Raw genomic sequence first — 16,915 nt, 5'->3', positions numbered from 1 at the left:
CCTGCCCTTAGGGCACCTGGGGAGACAGATGTGGAGCCTCTGAGTGAGATCAATGTTGGGACAGAGGAAGGACAGGACGCCACGGGGGACACAGAGGTGGCACCGAGGCCAGCCCTGGGATTCCAGCCCGAGGACCGTCAGCGTAGTCTTCATGGAGAGGAAACAGGCAAATCCTACCACCCGTATCCCCGACTCTAGGCAGGGCCACCAAAGGAAGCCTCCCACCCCCTCAGAGGAAGGATGCGAAGAACCTTCCAGGGAAGACGAACAGCTCATGCAAAGGGCATTCAGGAAAACTGAGGGACTCAATGAACCGGTCGAGGTGGCAGTGGATGGACGGATGAGTGACAGAACCCAGAACAGGGACGGACCAGGCGATGCGGTCTGTGGCTCCAAGGTCACACTTGTAGGAGACGAACGCCCCATGGTGTCACCCTGAGATCCTCACCTGGGGTTTCTGACCACCCCCCGACTGCTGCCAGACTGTGCAGGCGCTGGCTGCTGGGGACAGGCTGTGAGAACATCTGCCTCCGAGACCCCCTTTCTGACTATCTCCAAGCATCGAACACTAACATCCGCCACTGTGCCGGAAGGCGAGCCTGGCTCTGGGAGAGACTGCCTTCCAAGAACAGATAAAAAGTATTTGCGATGAGCACACTGCACATAAACGACCCTTCCTCTAGCACCTGGTGAACAGTCCTCTTAAGTAGGTTAAACGTGTCCCGACAACGCTGTCGTTAAGACCCAGGGTTGCCACCCTCGGCCCCGGGTCTCCCACATATTATTTATTTCGTTTTTAAACTTTATTTATTTTGAGAGTGAGAAAGTGCATTTGCAGGGGAAGGGCAGAGAGAGAGGGACAGAGAGAGAATCCCAAGCAAGCTCCGTGCTGTCAGCTCAGAGCCCCATGTGGGGTTCGAACTCACAAACCACGAGATCATGCCCTGAGCCAAAATCTAGAGTCTGACGCTGAATGGACTGAGCCACCCAGGTGCCCCTCCCACATTTTAAATGTACCAGCAGAGTTCCAACCTTTGCTTGTTTCCTCTGCTGGGGTCCTCTGGGACCCTCTGAGTCACAGCCTCAACTTTCTAGGTCACTCTCCTAGCGGGCTGCAGAATGGGGTGTGGTCTTAAGCCTCTCAAATCCCAAAAGCAGGTGGGGGGATCTGACATCCCCTCACCTTGGAGCCAAGTCTGTCCCTTGGTCCAGTGGTCCCTGTTCGGAAGAGGTCAGAGTCTACCTCAAACCCTCCTGGGCTCCCGCAGTGGGTGGCTTGGGATGGGCACCTGACCACCCATCTTGGCCACCCCTGCGCCCAGACCATCCCCACCAGCAGCCACCAGCCTCCCAGCCACTGCTGCCTCCTGCTCCGAATAATCAATGCCAGTGCCCTTTCCCTTTGGGAATGACACTGCTGAAATAAATGGCTGCTTGGAAGGCACCTCCCAAGCCCTGAGGACCCGGGCAGTGCCGAGGAGCAAGCAGTCCCAGCCCGGAGGCCACCAGAGGAGGTCAGAGCAGCTTCTGGCCGCCTCTTCCTTCCACTGTGAGCAGCAAGGGAAGGCCCCTGCCAGTGCCCACTCCTCGGTCCACGCCTGCCCCTCACCCAGCTGCTAGGCCCAGGGCAGTCCCACGCCCCCCACCACCAGGACCCCACTCCATCCAAGGACAGCACTGCCCCCACTTGCCTGGCAAGGAGACCCCTGCGTGCGGAGTTCCCTCACTTCCGCGGTGATGGGGGACACAGGGGCCTCCCCCCGACCCAGGTCTGGTCCACGGAGCTTAGGTCACATGGCCAGATGTCCAGGAGGGCAGAACTCTCAGCTGCAACGTCCCCCTCTGCCCTGGGCCCAGGCCAGGGCATCATCCCTGTCCCTGGCCACACGCCGGGGCCGGAGCCCAGGAGAGGCACCGAGCCCGTCATTTCGAAGGACTCAGGATGGGGGGGTGGGCATCAAGCACCCCGTGACGCTCCACAGGCCTCCCTGCCCGTGTGCGGGAACTCAGAGACCACCTACATGCGGGGCACCCCCAACTTGCTCCTCTGAATGCTTTGTGGCCCCCACCGCCATCCTCTGAGACTCTTCCCCGCCACTCAGGCCAGCCCCCTCCCCGGGGTACCCCAACAGGAACCACTGTGCGGGGCAGTCCTCGCTGTGTCGGACTCAGCCTGCGAGTGGGGGGCACCGGCCAGGAGATGGCCCAGCCCGAGGAAGGCAGAGGTGGGGGGCGGGGGGGGGCGGGGACCGGCGGCCTTCCCAGCCCCCTCTGCTCCCACACTGGCGCCCGCCGCCGCGGGCAGCACGACTGACCTCATTCGCCAACTGCAGCAGCCTGCGGGCGCCCGCCGCCCGCCCGGGACGCCCCCCACCTCCGGAAGGACCGGGGGGTGACAGTTCCCGGCTCCCACCCCCCTCCCGGCAGGTGAGGGCGGCCGGCCCTCCCCTTCGCCACCACCACCACCACCACCCCCCCCCCCCCCCGGCCCGAATTATAATCCCAGTCACGTGCCTCCCAAGGCACCCGAAAGCCGGACCCAGATTCTGGAACACCTTGAGGGGGAGGGGCGGGGGCCACGGGGGTGGGAGGAGAAGGGGAGAAGGGCCTCGGCGCCCGCCCCCCGCAAAAGTTTCTCCTACCTTGGAGGATCCCCAAGCGCTCCTGCCAGCGGCGCCCCGGCCCCGGCCCGCGGCCAGGACTCAGCCTCCTGCCGCTGCCTCCTTAATTAATCCGGGAGAATGGGGGAAGGCGCGGCGGAGGGAGGCGCGGCGCGGCGCGGCGCGGCGGGGGGGCGGGGGGCGCGGGGCGCGGGGCGCCGGCCGGGGAGGGGCCGCGGCGGGGGCTCTCGGGCCGGCCGGGGGGCTGGCGCTCGGCGGCCCCCACCCCCGGCGCGGGCTGCGGCGGAGGGCGGGGCGCGGCGCGGGGAGCGGAGCCGAGAGCGGGAGCGCAGGGAGGCTCTTTGTTCTGTAATCCCAGTAAGATTGCCAGCCATTCGCCCCGGCCCTAATCCCAGCCCCGCGCAACACCACCCTCCATTGGCTGCCATTTACATACGGGATTAGCCCGCCCGGCCCGCCCCGCGCCCCGGCCTGGGCACCGCGGGGGGAGCGCCGCGCCCCCGCCCCGCCCCCGGCGCCCCGAGCGCGCGCCGCCCCAGCGCCCGCCGCCAGGGGGGCCTGCGGGAGGGGCGCCCGCGGCCTCGGCGCCCCCTGGCTGCCCGGCGACGCCCCTCCGCCTCCCCAGCGCCCCGTCAGGGGCGGATTAGGAAGCCGGGGCGCGGGGTTCCCGGGGCGCAGGGTCAAGGTCACTCAGCGGGCGCGGGGAGACACCCTGGAGCAGGGCCCGGCGCCCTGCGCGGCGGAGGCGGCGGCGGCGGCTGGAGAACCGAAGTCGTCGGCTGACTGGTCACTCCCACCTTGCCCAGGTTGGCTTCCGGTGGCCGGTCCAGGTACCTCTTTCAGCCTTTGTCCCCGGGGATGTGAAGGAAGGCAGTGGCCTGCCCAAGGTCGCAACAGATCCAGCTGGAGGCTCCAAGGCCCATCTTGCCTGGGCAGCCCTCCTTCTGATCCCCGACTCAGGCGTTTGCCACCCCCTTCCCCTACCATACCAGCCGTCCTACGGAATCAGGGAGCACACCTCTCATCCTGTCCAAAGCCGCGCATCTTCATTCAGTAGAGGGAGTGGTGCCCCGAGCCCTGTGCTGGGCCCTTGCTATGCTGGGCACTCCTGGGAGGGACACGAGCCAGGCAGGCCCCAACCCCAGGGAACCCCTGGCCTAGATGGAGAGAGCCAGATGGAGATTGAGAACCTTCGAGGTCCCAGCAAAGCCCACGGAGTCTTCCCCCAACCTCCTTGGGGCCCTGCTGGGCGCACAGCGGGCACTTGGTAAAGGATAAACTTGGCTGGGCAGGTCTAGCCCACAAGCCCATCAGATAGAGCTTCTCCTGGGCAGGCCAGGTCCACAGTGCCCAGCCCAAGGCCAAGCCCAGAGGGGCCCCTGGTGCCCAGAATGCCTTGCCCACGGTGTTGGTCAGAGGAGTGGGAGTGAGGAATGAGGCCACAGAAGCCCCCTTCGTCACACACTGCCTTTTGCCCTCTCGGGGGGTACCTCCCTATCCCCCTCATCACCAGAAGGCCCGGGGGACATCCTGACACCCTGTTGTTGTACTGGCCTCGTTTTACAATGAGGGGAGGTGACCCGCTTAGGGACGTACAGCATGTGCATGGCGCGGCTGGGACTGTCTCCATAGCCCCGGTTGAGCCCACTGGCCTACGGTCCATCCATCCAACTGCAATGGTGGTAAGGCGTGGCCTCAGTGGGTCTAGCTGGGGCAAACTGGTCAGGAGGGGCTGGCTGGGCTGTTGGTTTCTAGGGAGAATGCTTTCCAGACCCCCAAGTCCTGGGGCAGAGTGCCGGAAGCCTGTGTGCCCCAGGGCCGGGAGGAGCTGAGAGGCCTGGTGGGGAGGGAGTACCGGTGTGTGCTCACTACTGCCCTCTGCAGGCAGAATCCCCAGCAGCAATAATGCGAGTGGGGTGTTGCTGACGGATGCCCTCTTCCAACCTCTGGGCTGTTCTTCCCCGTCCAGAACAGCCAGTCTGCCCCCAACCTTGCCCAGGCAGACTGGGGGGCAGTGCGCCACAGCAGAAGGCCTTGGCCCAGCACGTCTAGGCCCTGCCCCGCTACGTGTGACTAGGGTATGACCCCTGGCTTCACATTCATTAACTGTATGTCCTAGGCCAAGGCGATTGCCCTCTCTGGGCCTCAGCTTCCTGATCTGTAATATGGAGCCAAGGTACTCCTTTCTCTGTGTGATGATTGGGAGGGCTGAATGACATGTGCCACAGGGGAGATGCTTAGTGTAGTTCCTGCTGGGTAGTAGGTACTCGGCAGGGAGTAGTTCTCAATTTTTTAATTTGTTGGCTTCTTCTAGGGGCAAAGCCCCACTCAGAGTCTTGCTGGACCGGGTCTTCGTGCGGAGGTGAGGATTCTAAGGACAAGGTCAGGGGCGTTCCATTTTTGTCAAGTTCGGTTCCTTCCCCAGAGAAGGGCAGCAGGAGTTCCCTCGGCCGGGAGGGGAGTTTGGTTGAAAAGTCCTTGCTGGTGGCTGCTCCCCGCCTATAGGAGCCTCCACTGGCCTCACCCTCCCTCAGGCCTGGCTGCATCCCTGTCCTACACAGATGTGGAAACTGAGGCTGCTCTCACTGCCTTCCCCTTCATAACCTGGAAGTCACAGGACTCCTTCCATCACAAAGCCTCTTCCGTGCCCTCGTTCATCCCACCTTCCTGACAACCCTCCCGGCAGGTGGACCTGACAATCCCCATTTCACAGATGGGAACGTAAGATGCCAGGGCATCTGCGGAAGTGAGTGTGTACCTGTGCGTCCTGTCAGTTCGGGGGCTCCCCGGCAGGAGCTGGTCTCTCTCTCCTGGCCCAGTGCCTGTATCCCAGGGTCTCGGACCAGTAGACTGGCCAGAACTGCCCCCAGGGACTCAGTTCCCTGCTTCCCTGGGGTTTGGGCCCAGTCCTGGCTCCCTGACCTCCTGTGCGCATCATTTCCTTTCCCACGATCTTGGCCACGTCTCTTGGGTCCTTGCTCCTTGGAGGTAAGACTCCAGGGAGTCATAGAAGAGATAGAAGGACAGCCTCCTTACCTTGGGGCAAGCCTATGGGGAGGAGCCTAGGATATGCTACCCTAGACGTGACCACAGGGGCCAAAGGTGAGGACGGTGAAATCAGCACCTTCATCTCACCGAGGGGGGAAGGACTGACACAGCAGCCCAGCGGTGCAGGTCGGGAATGGACCTCAGGGCTCCCGATCCCCAACCCGCCACTCCGTTTTGCCATCTCTGTGGGTTTCCTTGGATTTTCAGGAAATGATTTTAGCTGATAATTAGTATTCATCCTTTAAAAATAAGACTCAAACGGTTTCTGGAACCAGCTACGCCTCTTTCTCTTCAGAGCATACCTCCTGTTCCATCGTGGAAATCAAAGGGAAAATAAGATTCAGTGTATGGAATGTGCAGGACCCATAGAACCCGTAGCCCAGACGGTAAATGTTATCCCTACCGGCCAGGGTGCTCAGGTGATAGGGGGGCCGCATGGCACCAAAGGGTAGCTGATGGGCTTGCTTGGGGACCTCCAAATCCTCCCTCCGCCTCCCAAGGCGGGCCATCCCCCAGGTCACCAGCAGCAGTTCTTTTCATTCCCAAATCTTTCTTTCCGTGGCTTATCCAGGCCACCAAGGACAGAGATCATTTCCTTCTCTGGGGTATTTGATCAGTCGAGTCACCTCTCAGAGTCCTCCGAGGCTTCCGGACCCCAACAAAATAGAGCCCACGTTCTGGGATTTCAGGCACCGAAGCTGGCAAGCTGGGGTAGGAAGCCAGGAGGGCTTCCGCGAGGACACGGGCAGATCCGCACTTCAGCCTCCCAGGCCCCAGGGTTTGGCCCTGGTAAGTAGTCTGGGGCAGCGCTGGCCAACAGAAATAGAACGCGAGCCACAAATGCACACCGCAGAGGAAATTTTAAATTTCCTCGTAGTTTGCAAAAATGAGAAAGGAACAGGTGAGATTAATTTTAACGATATATTTTATGTAACCTGACATATCCAAATTGTATTCGTTTGAGCACGTAATAATATTTTTAAAGACTGAGATGTTTTCCGTTCGATACCCAATGTCTGTTGTAACACAACACATCTCAGTTTGGACAAGACAGGCTTTCATATGTGGCTAGCGGCTAAGGGGTCACCTGGAAGCATCTTTGGTCTCATCTCGCTGCTGATTTGGAAGATCCTGGGCCTCAGGTTCCTCGCCTCGTGTGCCTGTGAAAGGTGCAGGTCCGGGCCCTTCCAGGAGATGTGTTGGCTCAGACACTGGCCGGGTGGGAGAGAGGCCCTGGGACTTTGCACTGCTAACCCTAACCCTAACCCTGGCTCTTGTGATACACGGTCAAGTTTAGGGAGCGCCATTCAAGCTCTGGCGTCTCTGATTTAACCACACTCAGCCACGCAGTACTGGCTCACTGCCACGTCCCTTGTGCCACGGGGCACTCGGTGCTGGCTCTCTGTCACAGGCCTGGCATTTGCCTGGATCAGACTGGCCCTGAGATGGGAGGGCCTGGGTTGTATACCAATGCACCCTGTCTGTACTGGATATCGTGCAGACCCAGACCCTGAACCTGGGGGCTCTGGGCCGGCAGCTGTGGTGTGTGCGGCAATGAACCAGAGGGGGCATCCACCTCAGTCTGAGGCCATGCCCCTGACCCCACGGGGAATAGGGAACCAAGCAGACGGCCCCCTCCGGCCCCTGTGCCAAAGGCCCACTGGGCCAGGGCCTCGGGGCTCGCTAAAATATTTCTCTCCCACCTCGGGATTTTCTGGGAACCCAGGGTCCTCACCCCCAGGAGAAGGGTCCCTCCTGGCCCCCCCACCAGTCTTCCAAAACCCTCTTCCCCCAAAAGAGGGGTCTGTCCAGGCCTTGGAGTCAGATTTTAGCTTTTGCGTCGTGGAAGGAAAGCTGGCCTTTGCACAGTGTCCTGAACCCAGTGCCCTGCCTGTCCCCCACGGGGCCAGCCCCTCTTCCGGTAGGTCTCAGCCTTCCTGACCTCACCGGCCAGGCTGCCCGCCTAAGTGCCCTCAGGCACTCTTGAGTCCTCGGCCCAGTTGATTTTACGCTGGGTGATGCTTATTTGCTCCCCGTTGGATTCACCCATTCAACCCAAAGCTCAGGTAAGGGAGGAGGTGGGACGGACACTGTCAAGCACCCTGGCCAGTGAGCATACAAACGTCTGCGAAATGAATGAATGGATCGACACGGGCCTCCTCTGTCTACTGTCAGGTGCCTCGTTGATCTCTGTTTTCTCCCTGTATGTTTCTCTCCATCTGTTTGTTGCTGTCTTTGTAGGTCGCTCTCTTCAACACTACCCCTCGCTCTCTGCACCCCCCCTACCTCACGCCTCCTCTCTCTGCCTCCTCCTCCGACTCTCCGCTGGAATCTGTCAAGAACAGAGAGAGGCATGTAATTGAGTTGGGGCCGTCTCCATGGCTGCAGCCGTGGAGTAACTGAAAGATCAATTCGGAAAGACTGTCTCTGTAATAATTGCGCCTTAATAGTTTCTGCGCGGCGGAGTGGGGCTTGGTGTGAGGCTGTCAGGACAACCTCGGGACCCTGGCAGGAAAAGGCCACCTGGAGCCCCCCACCCCCACCCCACCACCCCCCTGCAGCCACCGTATCCCTGGGCCAGGCTCTGGAGGGGACTTGGCCTCAGCCAGAAACAGGAGGGGAGTGGGAGCAGGGGAGACAGGCCGGTCTCACCCCGCCCACACACACAGCTGTCCCTGCCCCCTGCTCTTAACCACTGTGCCCCGCTCCTGTTTATAATTTATGCTTATGATCGGAATTATCAGCAATAATGATAACATGATTATAATTGCCAAGCTTCCTGGCTCAATTGCAGCTCTGTTGGTAAATATTATGATAGAGAGTAGCGTGAGGTCACTGCCTCCCAGGGCTTGAGGGATGGCGTGGGGAATGGTAGCACCCCGAGGGGTTGCGTGGTCCCTCCCTCGCCCCCAGCCAAGCCCCCACCCCCCCCAACCCCCGCCCTCTCCAGAGAACTTGCAGCTGCTCGACCATTGGCTCATCCATTTGAACACCCAACAGTCGTCCCTGCTTAAATCTAACTTAAGTCACTCCTGCTTTTAGGCTCAGCAGGAAGCATTTAGAAGCGTGTGGGGTGTGCGGGACCCCATCTGTCACCCCACCAACAGCGGGCACTCCAAGGCTGTGTTGTGACTTCTGCCTGGAAGGCGAGGTGGCCTGAGGATGGTCCTTCCACACCCAAGTTGGTGTGACTGGCGATTCAGTCCCACAGGAACTCAGAGGCGGCCTAGGGGTCCTGGCGGGGGGCTAAGGGGCAGGACAGGGCCACTGTCCCAGGCACAGTTCCCTGGGGAACAGGAGACATCTCCTGCATCCAGGGGCCTTCCTTCAGGAGAAGTGAGTCTGGAGGCCCAGGGTAGGAACATGGACTCGAGACTGCCTTGGACATAAAAACAGCCCCTTTGAGGAGCACCTGGGTGGCTCAGTTGTTTAAACGTCTGACTCTTGATTTAGGCTCAGGTCGTGATCTCATGGTTCACTTCACGAGATCCGGTCTCACGTCAGGCTCTGTGCTGACAGCACGGAACCTGCTTGGGATTCTCTCTCTCCCTCTCTCTCTCTCTGCCCCTTCTTCGCTCACGTGCTCGCTCTCGCTCTCTCTCTCTCAATTAAAAAAAAAAATAGCCCCTTTGAGAGAGCCCAAGACAACCCGAGGCCTGGGGCGAGAGGTGCCTAGGGCAGCTACCCAACAGCCCTACTCAGAGCTGAGCCAACTCGGTCCGTGGAACCAGGCCTTCCCTCGGCCTGCGCCCTCCAGCCGCCGGGGACTGCCTCATTCTCTGCTCTGTTCGACTGCTGACGTGCTCAAGTACATGTTCAGGAGAGGCTGGTGACACTGAGAACCAGATGAAGTCTACGAGCAAGAACAGCAGTGCCCAAGGGGAAGGCCAAGGTGGCAAGGACGGGACAGCCTCCGTGGGCCTCTCTGTGGAGGCGGGGAGAGGCTCAGGACCCCCATTTATAGCTGGGGGCTCTGAGGCTCAGAGCATCTCCCCAAAATCACTGAGCAGCAAGTGGCAGGGCGAGCTCTGCCCCAGGCCCGCATGTGGCCACTTCAGGGACAGGACAGAGCTCGCCTGGCCCCCAGCCCCTGACTTGCTGCATTATTCATAAGCCCGACATTCCCGCAGGGGTAAACATTCAGGAGGAGCGTTTCAAATCCACTTTCCTGCTCTGAAAATAAATAAATGAGCAGAGAATGCCCGCGCGCTTGGAGGCGGTGGGCCCAATGCGGCACAGCCCTGGGAAAGCTCACAGATGGCCTATTTCTGTCCCCTCACCCGGGGCCCCTGAATGGCGGGCCCGAGACCCACGAGGTTGGCCAGCTGAGTGTGGGCCAGATTTCAGCCCCGGTCTGTCCTCTCGGGACAAACCACCTAATCGCTGAGGCCTCGCCTGCCAGGGCCCCCGAGACTGAGCCCCGGACCCCTTGAAGTCTCAGAAGGGGCGGTGTCCCTCAGGCGACAGATGGGGGCCTGTTTGCTCCCATTGGAGACCCTTTGTCTCTGTGTCTGTGCTGTGCAACTACAGACAAGTCCCTTCCCCTCTCTGGGCTTCAGTTTCCTCATTTTTAAATGAGAGGAGTTCTCTAACATTCTAATGAATTCCCCCCAGTTTCATCCTAAATGGTGTCCATCTGAGCCAGAACCAAAGAGAACCAAGCGATAAAGAGAATGAGGTTGTCCAGCGGAGTGGTGAAGAGTGCCAATTCTAGGGGCGCCTGGGTGGCTCAGTAGCTTAAGCGTCCGACCTCGGCTAGGGTCATGATCTCACAGTTCATGAGTTTGAGCCCCGCGTCGGACTCTGTGCTGGCAGCTCAGAGCCTGGCGCCTGCTTTGGATTCTGGGTGTCTCTCTCCCTGCACCTCCCCTACTCGTGCTCTGTCTCTCTCTGTCTCTCAGAAAAATAAAACATTAAAAAAAAAATTTTTTTAATGCTAATTTTAGCCCTGCCCCTTGCTAGCTGTGTGTCTTTGGGCAAATAACCTCACCTCTCTGTGCATCAGCGACCTCACTGATCAAACGGGGGCAAGGAGCGTGCCCACCCCGAGGGGGTGCTGTGGGAATGAAATGAGTTCTGCAGGCCAAATAGTCAGAACTGTTCCTGGCACGTATAAGGCCCCGTGGCATTGGCTGTGAGTGCCCCCGCTACCTGGCCTCAGCACCCCCAGCCCTCTGCAGCCTGAGGGACCCTGGCGGGGAGGCAAGCCAGACACACTGACATGTAGACCGCCTGCTCCAGGCTTCTGAGGTCGGGCAGCACGCGGGCAGGCAAGCCGGGGCCACACTCAGCTCACCAGGGCTCCGTCCCAGGGCACCTCCGCGGTCCGCTGCATCTGCCTGGACCAGAGCCCCTTTCTAATTTGCTCAGAGGCCACCAGCGCCCTGCCCGCCGGAACTGCCTTAGAGGTGCCCTTTGACATTTGTGGACATTTGTAGGTCTCCTGCCCCAGCTCCTAGAGCGACATCCGGCTCTGAGAAACCCTCTTCCCGGGCCCACCTGCTAGACCTGGAGCTTCCTGTCGTTGCTGACGGCCGAGACCACCTCGCGCCAAGCTCTTGGTCCTTTCCGGCCAGCTGTCGCGTCGAGGCCAGGGCTCTGCTCCGTGTTCTTCTCGGCTCTGTGTCCTGCCCCTAGAATACTCCCTGCCTAAGTAGGATCAGTAGCTGAGTGTTCACTGAATGAGGGGTGGTGGGCCTGGATCTGGAGTGCTGGGGCTCCCCACCGAGGTCCTGAAGGCTTCATGGAGCCACTGCTCAGGGGGACACACGTGCCAGGGCCAGCCGGGCACTCGGAACCCCAAGGCTCCGAGACCAACGGCTACTGGGTGTCCTGAAAACCTCCTTGTCTGCCCCCCAACATTCTTTTTTTGTTTTTTTGTTTTTAATGTTTATTTATTTTTCAGACAGACAGAGTGCACACAGGGGAGGGGCAGAGAGAGAGGGAGACACAGAATCGGAAACAGGCTCCAGGCTCTGAGCTGTCAGCACAGAGCCTGACGCGGGGCTGGAACCCACGAACTGTGAGATCAGGACCTGAGCCGAAGTCAGATACTCAACCGACTGAGGCACCCCCATACCTTAATTTCAAAGTACTTCATTGCTTAAAAACTGCTAAGCCTCACCTGTGCTCTCAGTAACCACTGATCATAGATCATCGTAACAAATATCATAATAATGAAAAAGTTTGAAATCTTGTGAGAATTGGGGTGTCTGGGCGGTTCAATCAGTTAAGCGCCTGATTCTTGGTCTCAGCTCAGGTCTTGCTTTCAGGATCATGAGTTCGAGCCCTACCTTGGCCTCCACGCTGGGTGTGGAAATAAACAAATAGGAAAAGAAATATTGTGAGAATTACCAAAACGCGACCCAGAGACACAAGGGGAGTGTGTGCTGTTGGAGAAAGGGCGCCAATAGACTTGCTCCATGCAGGGTTTCCACAAACCATCCATGTGTAAAAAACACAGCATCTGGGGCGCCTGGGTGGCTCAGTCAGTTAAGCGTCTGACTTCGGCTCAGGTCATGATCTCGCGGCCCGTGAGTTCGAGTCCCGCGTCGGGCTCTGTGCTGACCGCTCAGAGCCTGGAGCCTGTTTCGGATTCTGTGTCTCCCTCTCTCTGCCCCTCCCCCGTTCATGCTCTGTCTCAAAAATAAATAAACGTTAAAAAAAAATTAAAAAAAAAAACACAGCATCTACGAAGCACAATCGAGCACAGGGGGTCTGTATTTCGTTCTTTCTCCGGCAATGGAAACACTGTCCCAAACTTACTCAACTCTGTCTGTTTCACTTTTTGATACGCATGCATTCAACCAACGGCCTCTCCCTTTGGCTGATGATGTATAGAGGAGCCTTGGACACTTTGTGAGACAGCCATCCCCTTCTGTCCACATCCGGAGCAAGTTGGAACAGAAAGGGGGCCTCTCGAGGCTGTCTGTCCGCAGCCCTTTGACATGATACGTGTACTTTGTACTTCGAGTCTCACTGAATTCTTGCTCATCGTGGAGTTCCGAGCCCTTGCGTCGTTCCCAATGATGAGGACCACACCCCACGCGAATATGGTGGCATAGGACACGGGCACACCGTTCTAAGTACCCCCTCTGTCCCATTCATGCTCATTGTCCTATTGGACTTCACCAAAACACACATCCAGGGGCGCCCGGGTGGCTCAGACGGTTAAGCGTCCGACTTTGGCTCAGGTCATGATCTCATAGTTCGTGGGTCCGAGCCCCGCATTGGGCTCCGTACTGACAGCTCAGAGGCTGGAGCCTGCTTCAGGTTCTGTGTCTCCCTCTCTCTCTCTGCCCCTCACCTGCTCACACTCTGTCTCTCCCTCTCAAAAATAAACAAACATTAAAAAAAAATTTAAAACCCCATGCACAATCAAAGATAAAATTCTTAAGGATTTTAAGGCCGCAGCGACAGAGCGTTTAACCAAGCGCAGAGCCCTTCTGAACTCAGTGTCCTGGGTGGCCCAAGAAGCAGGCTGTGCCAAGGAGAACACAGGTGGCCACACACTTGTTTGCACAACGTCGGTGCCCACCTGCAGGACTGCCATCACCTGGGGCCCCCACCCCAAGGCCGGTCAAAACCATTGCCACCAGCGGGCCTCCCCGAGTACTGGGCCCAAACTTCTGCTTCGGCTAGTTTACGTTCCCACCCACTCCCCCACCGTCTCCACTTCCCCCCCCCCCGGCCCTCCATCCCACCCAGAAACCAGAGACCTGCCTCCCCACACCTGCAGCTGCACACGAGCTGTGCAACCTCGAGTAGGCCCCTCCCGACTCTGAGTACCAGTTTCTCTGGGTGACGGCCGCAGGGCTCTGGGCTTGCCATCAGCCAGGCCAGGGGAGCGGCTGTCCTTCTATCCTGTCCACCTGTCCACACGCAGAGACGTTTTCGGGAACTCTCAGAGTTCACGGTGCGCACAGCCCGGCCCCCTTCTTGGGGTGAGGGAGTATTCATCCCAAAGTGCGATGGTTTCTTACCCGGTTGGAGTTTCCGCTGACACAGCCGTATTTTCAGCACCGGCATTGTGCTTGTATTTAGGTCAGACCTATTTTAACTCCGTTGGGACCGGAGCTGAGCTGAGCTGGCCTTCCGGGGCTGACACAGACAAGTGCTAGGGCTGGCTGGTTCAGCCCAGCAGGGCTGTTGAAGGCCCCGGAGGCGGCAGAGGGAAGAGGAGGGAGGTGTGGAGGGAGGCAGGAAGGGGCAGACAGCCTTGGCCCCCAAACCCTGGCCCGTCTGAAGCCCCCTCGCCCTCGCTCTTCCTGGGAGAACTTCGACACCCACTTAGCTGGTGAGAAGGGAAGGGCACCCCGGACGGGGCCTTGGAGGACTTAGTCTATGTTCACCAATGTGCGGATATGACTTTGGCGAGTGATGTCCTCTCCTGCCTCGGTTTCCCCACCTGCGTGATGATGGGCTGCTTCAGTGAGGCTGACCAACACGTCCGGGTTCTTGTTTCCCTGAGGTTAAGAGGAACCCTGACTGGTGTCCTGGTGCAGCCACCTGCTAGCTGTGTGACCCTCTCAAGTCACAAAACCTCTCTGTGCCTGCATGTCCCAGCGGCAAAATGGGGATAAAAACAGGACTGATCTCATGAGGCCGTTGGGATTAAGATGACAGAAGGGGGGCGCCTGGGTGGCTCCGTCGGTTGAGCGTCAGACTTCGGCTCAGGTCATGATCTCGCAGTCCGTGAGTTCGAGCCCCGCCTCGGGCTCTGTGCTGACAGCTCGGAGCCTGGAGCCTCCTCCAGATTCTGTGTCTCCTTCTCTCTCTGCCCCTCCCCTGCTCGCGCTCTGTCTCTCTCTGTCTCTCAATAATAAATAAACTTTAAGAAAAAAAAAATAAAAAAAAAAAAAGATGACAAGGTACGTGCGAGTGGTCAGGTGGCCATGTGGCTTCTGTCCTGTCCGTGGTAACCGCTCTGCAGGAGGTAACTGGTGGTGGTGCTGTTTGCATCCACGACCGGTCGTCCAGCCAGGGTGCCCCTCACCTCCCACCCCGCCTCAGCCCAGGCCCGAGCCACGGAGACCCGGTGCTCATTGACATTCCTACCACCGGGATCCTTCCCGGCCTGAGCAAACCTAGCCCACGTCTATCGCCAGATCTGGTAATTAATACCCTTGACGGTTTTTATTGGAACGAAGCAGGGCCTACACATGACTTGCTTTTTAATTAATAACCAGCCTCCCTCCTCACTCTGCTCCCCCCCTTGCTGTCCTTGAGGACAGCCTTGGGGCAGGGGGGGGGGACCCAGAGTCACCCAGGCCAGTTCAGCCAGCTTTGGAGGGAGGGGTGAATGGCGGAGCCCAAGGAGGCAGTCCTGTGGCCATTCCCTTGCATACACCCCAGATATTCTCTGCGCAGGGTGCAAGAGTGGGCTCCAGGCAGGGCCGGGCCCAGGGGATGCCCCACACGTGGCCCCCGACCTTGGGGAGCTTGTAGCCCGGGGGTGGCCGGACCCACAGGCACATCGACCCCGACAGCAGGTGCTATGGGAGAGGCATCTGAAGAACAGAGCCCGAAACAACCGGCTTGGCCCAGAGGCGCCAGGAAGGTGCCTTTGAGCTGGAGCTGGAATGATGACGTAGCTCTCCTGGTGGAAAAGAGGAGACACCAGCTGTTCTGGGCGGCAGGAGTGGTCCGTGCAAAGGCTCAGAGCCAGGGTGAGGCCGGGGTGATGAAATGGATGATCCCTCGGCAGGAGCCCTTGGGAGCACCTGGGGACCTGGGGCGGTGGGGGGGGAGGGGAGGAGAGGGAGCAGACACAACAGGCCTTGAGCGCAGAAATGAGGCTTTTATCCTGGGGGCAATGGGCAGCCTCAGCAGGTTATATACAGAGGAGTGACATGGTCACATCTGATCTATAGAACCATCGTCTGGGTGTCCAGTGTGTAGAAGAGACGAGTGGGGAACAAGACCATAGGGGAGGCCCCGGGATGTTGGCGGAGGGCCCACCCAGGCCGAGGCTCCGAGGCCCCTTCACCACACCAGGGGCCCAGGAGCTTGGACCTTCTCGGCCGTGGCGCCTGGCGGCCTCTCTCCCACCCCGGGCTTACCTCCTTGCTCCTGCTATTTTTAATGTAGCCACCTTGTTGAGATTCAAATGAGCATCTCCAACCTGGGCTCCTTTGCATAATTTCCCTCAATTAACATTTCCAAGGCGCCAAAAAGAACACCGCACACACACTCACAAGCGGGGACCCCCTCACTCTGGAGGGACCCGGACTTCCTGGCAGAGAAGACAGTCCCCTTGTCCTAAGAGCTGAGCCTCAGGCAGGGACTTGAGGCTGAGTGCACTTGGGCGGGCTCTCGGCCTCCCTGGGCCTCCGTTTCCCCATCTGTGAAGTGAGGGCCTGGGTGCTGTGGTCCTTAAGGCGATTTGCCCACTCTTCGCTCGGACACCACACGGATAGTCCCCTTTCCTTCTGGCAAACTTGTGAGGGTAATGAGGAGGATGAACCCATTTAACAGATGAGGAGACAGAGACTGGAGAAAAGGAGGAATTTGCCTGCAGTCCGTCAGGGCTTTGGGGGGCACAATTAGACCCAGTGCCTTCATCTCATGGAGTGGGGACCCCTGTGGGCTCCCAGGGTATTTGGGGAGACCAGACCCTCATGGGAGAACCCTGTAAGAAAGAGTGAGGCAGCCGAGCCGGACCACATGATCCCTGAGGGCCGAGCCAGCCAGGAAAACTTTCCTTTTGTTCTCCAGGTCTCAGCCCCAGCTCGCCTCCTCCGAGAAGTCTTCCCAGATCTCTGGCTTCCCCGAGCTCCTTCATCCCCCGCTGCCCACGTTGCCCAATGTCACCCATCGTCCTCTTCTATCAGGATGCACTGGTCTCCCCTCTGGACCATGGCTTCACCAGGGCAGCGCTGGGGTCCCCTTCTTTCCCGGGCTTCTTGCCTCCTAGTCCCACGTGGTGTGGCCTCGTGCAGGCCCGGGCAAACAGGACCAGCCGTCCTCGAACACCTGCATTTCCAGCACATGGCAGGACACTCCACACGCACTGGACGTGTGGATGAGCGACAGTCCCGAAGGGCAGGGACCGCTCTGTCTCCTCTCTTTGGCCCACACCTCCTACCCCAGGATTTCCTTGTGTGGGGAACACTGTCGGTGTTCCTTCCATAAGGCGCTCGGGGGGTTCAGGCAGTTTGCTTCTCGTCTGCAAAAGGAAAACCCACGGGTATTTTACAGAACATCGGCTACGTGCCGGGTGCAGTGACAGACCCTGGGACCCGCAG

At 59.2% G+C, this 16,915-nt stretch overlaps 1 protein-coding gene and 1 long non-coding RNA gene across 6 annotated transcripts in view; one reads left to right on the top strand and one right to left on the bottom strand.

Annotated features, from left to right (window-relative positions):
* Positions 1 to 2,779, bottom strand: part of GTF2IRD1 (GTF2I repeat domain containing 1) — a 121,721-nt gene extending 118,942 nt beyond the window's left edge. For all 5 annotated transcript variants that reach the window (XM_019820602.3, XM_023247025.2, XM_045047593.1 and 2 more), the window contains exon 1: positions 2,643 to 2,779. The gene's annotated coding sequence lies outside the window, so the exon portion shown is untranslated. The remainder of the gene's footprint in view (positions 1 to 2,642) is intronic.
* A 326-nt stretch (positions 2,780 to 3,105) lies between these two features.
* Positions 3,106 to 8,445, top strand: LOC109495168. The gene is made up of 2 exons (XR_002738903.2): positions 3,106 to 5,367; positions 5,965 to 8,445. It is a non-coding gene; the product is annotated as an uncharacterized LOC109495168 (long non-coding RNA).
* The last annotated feature ends 8,470 nt before the right edge of the window (positions 8,446 to 16,915 follow it).

This window comes from Felis catus, chromosome E3 (assembly GCF_018350175.1).
Source record: "Felis catus isolate Fca126 chromosome E3, F.catus_Fca126_mat1.0, whole genome shotgun sequence".
Classification (NCBI taxonomy): domain Eukaryota; kingdom Metazoa; phylum Chordata; class Mammalia; order Carnivora; family Felidae; genus Felis; species Felis catus.
The sequence above is the reverse complement of the archived record's forward strand: the minus strand, read 5'-3'. Positions and strand labels throughout refer to the sequence as shown.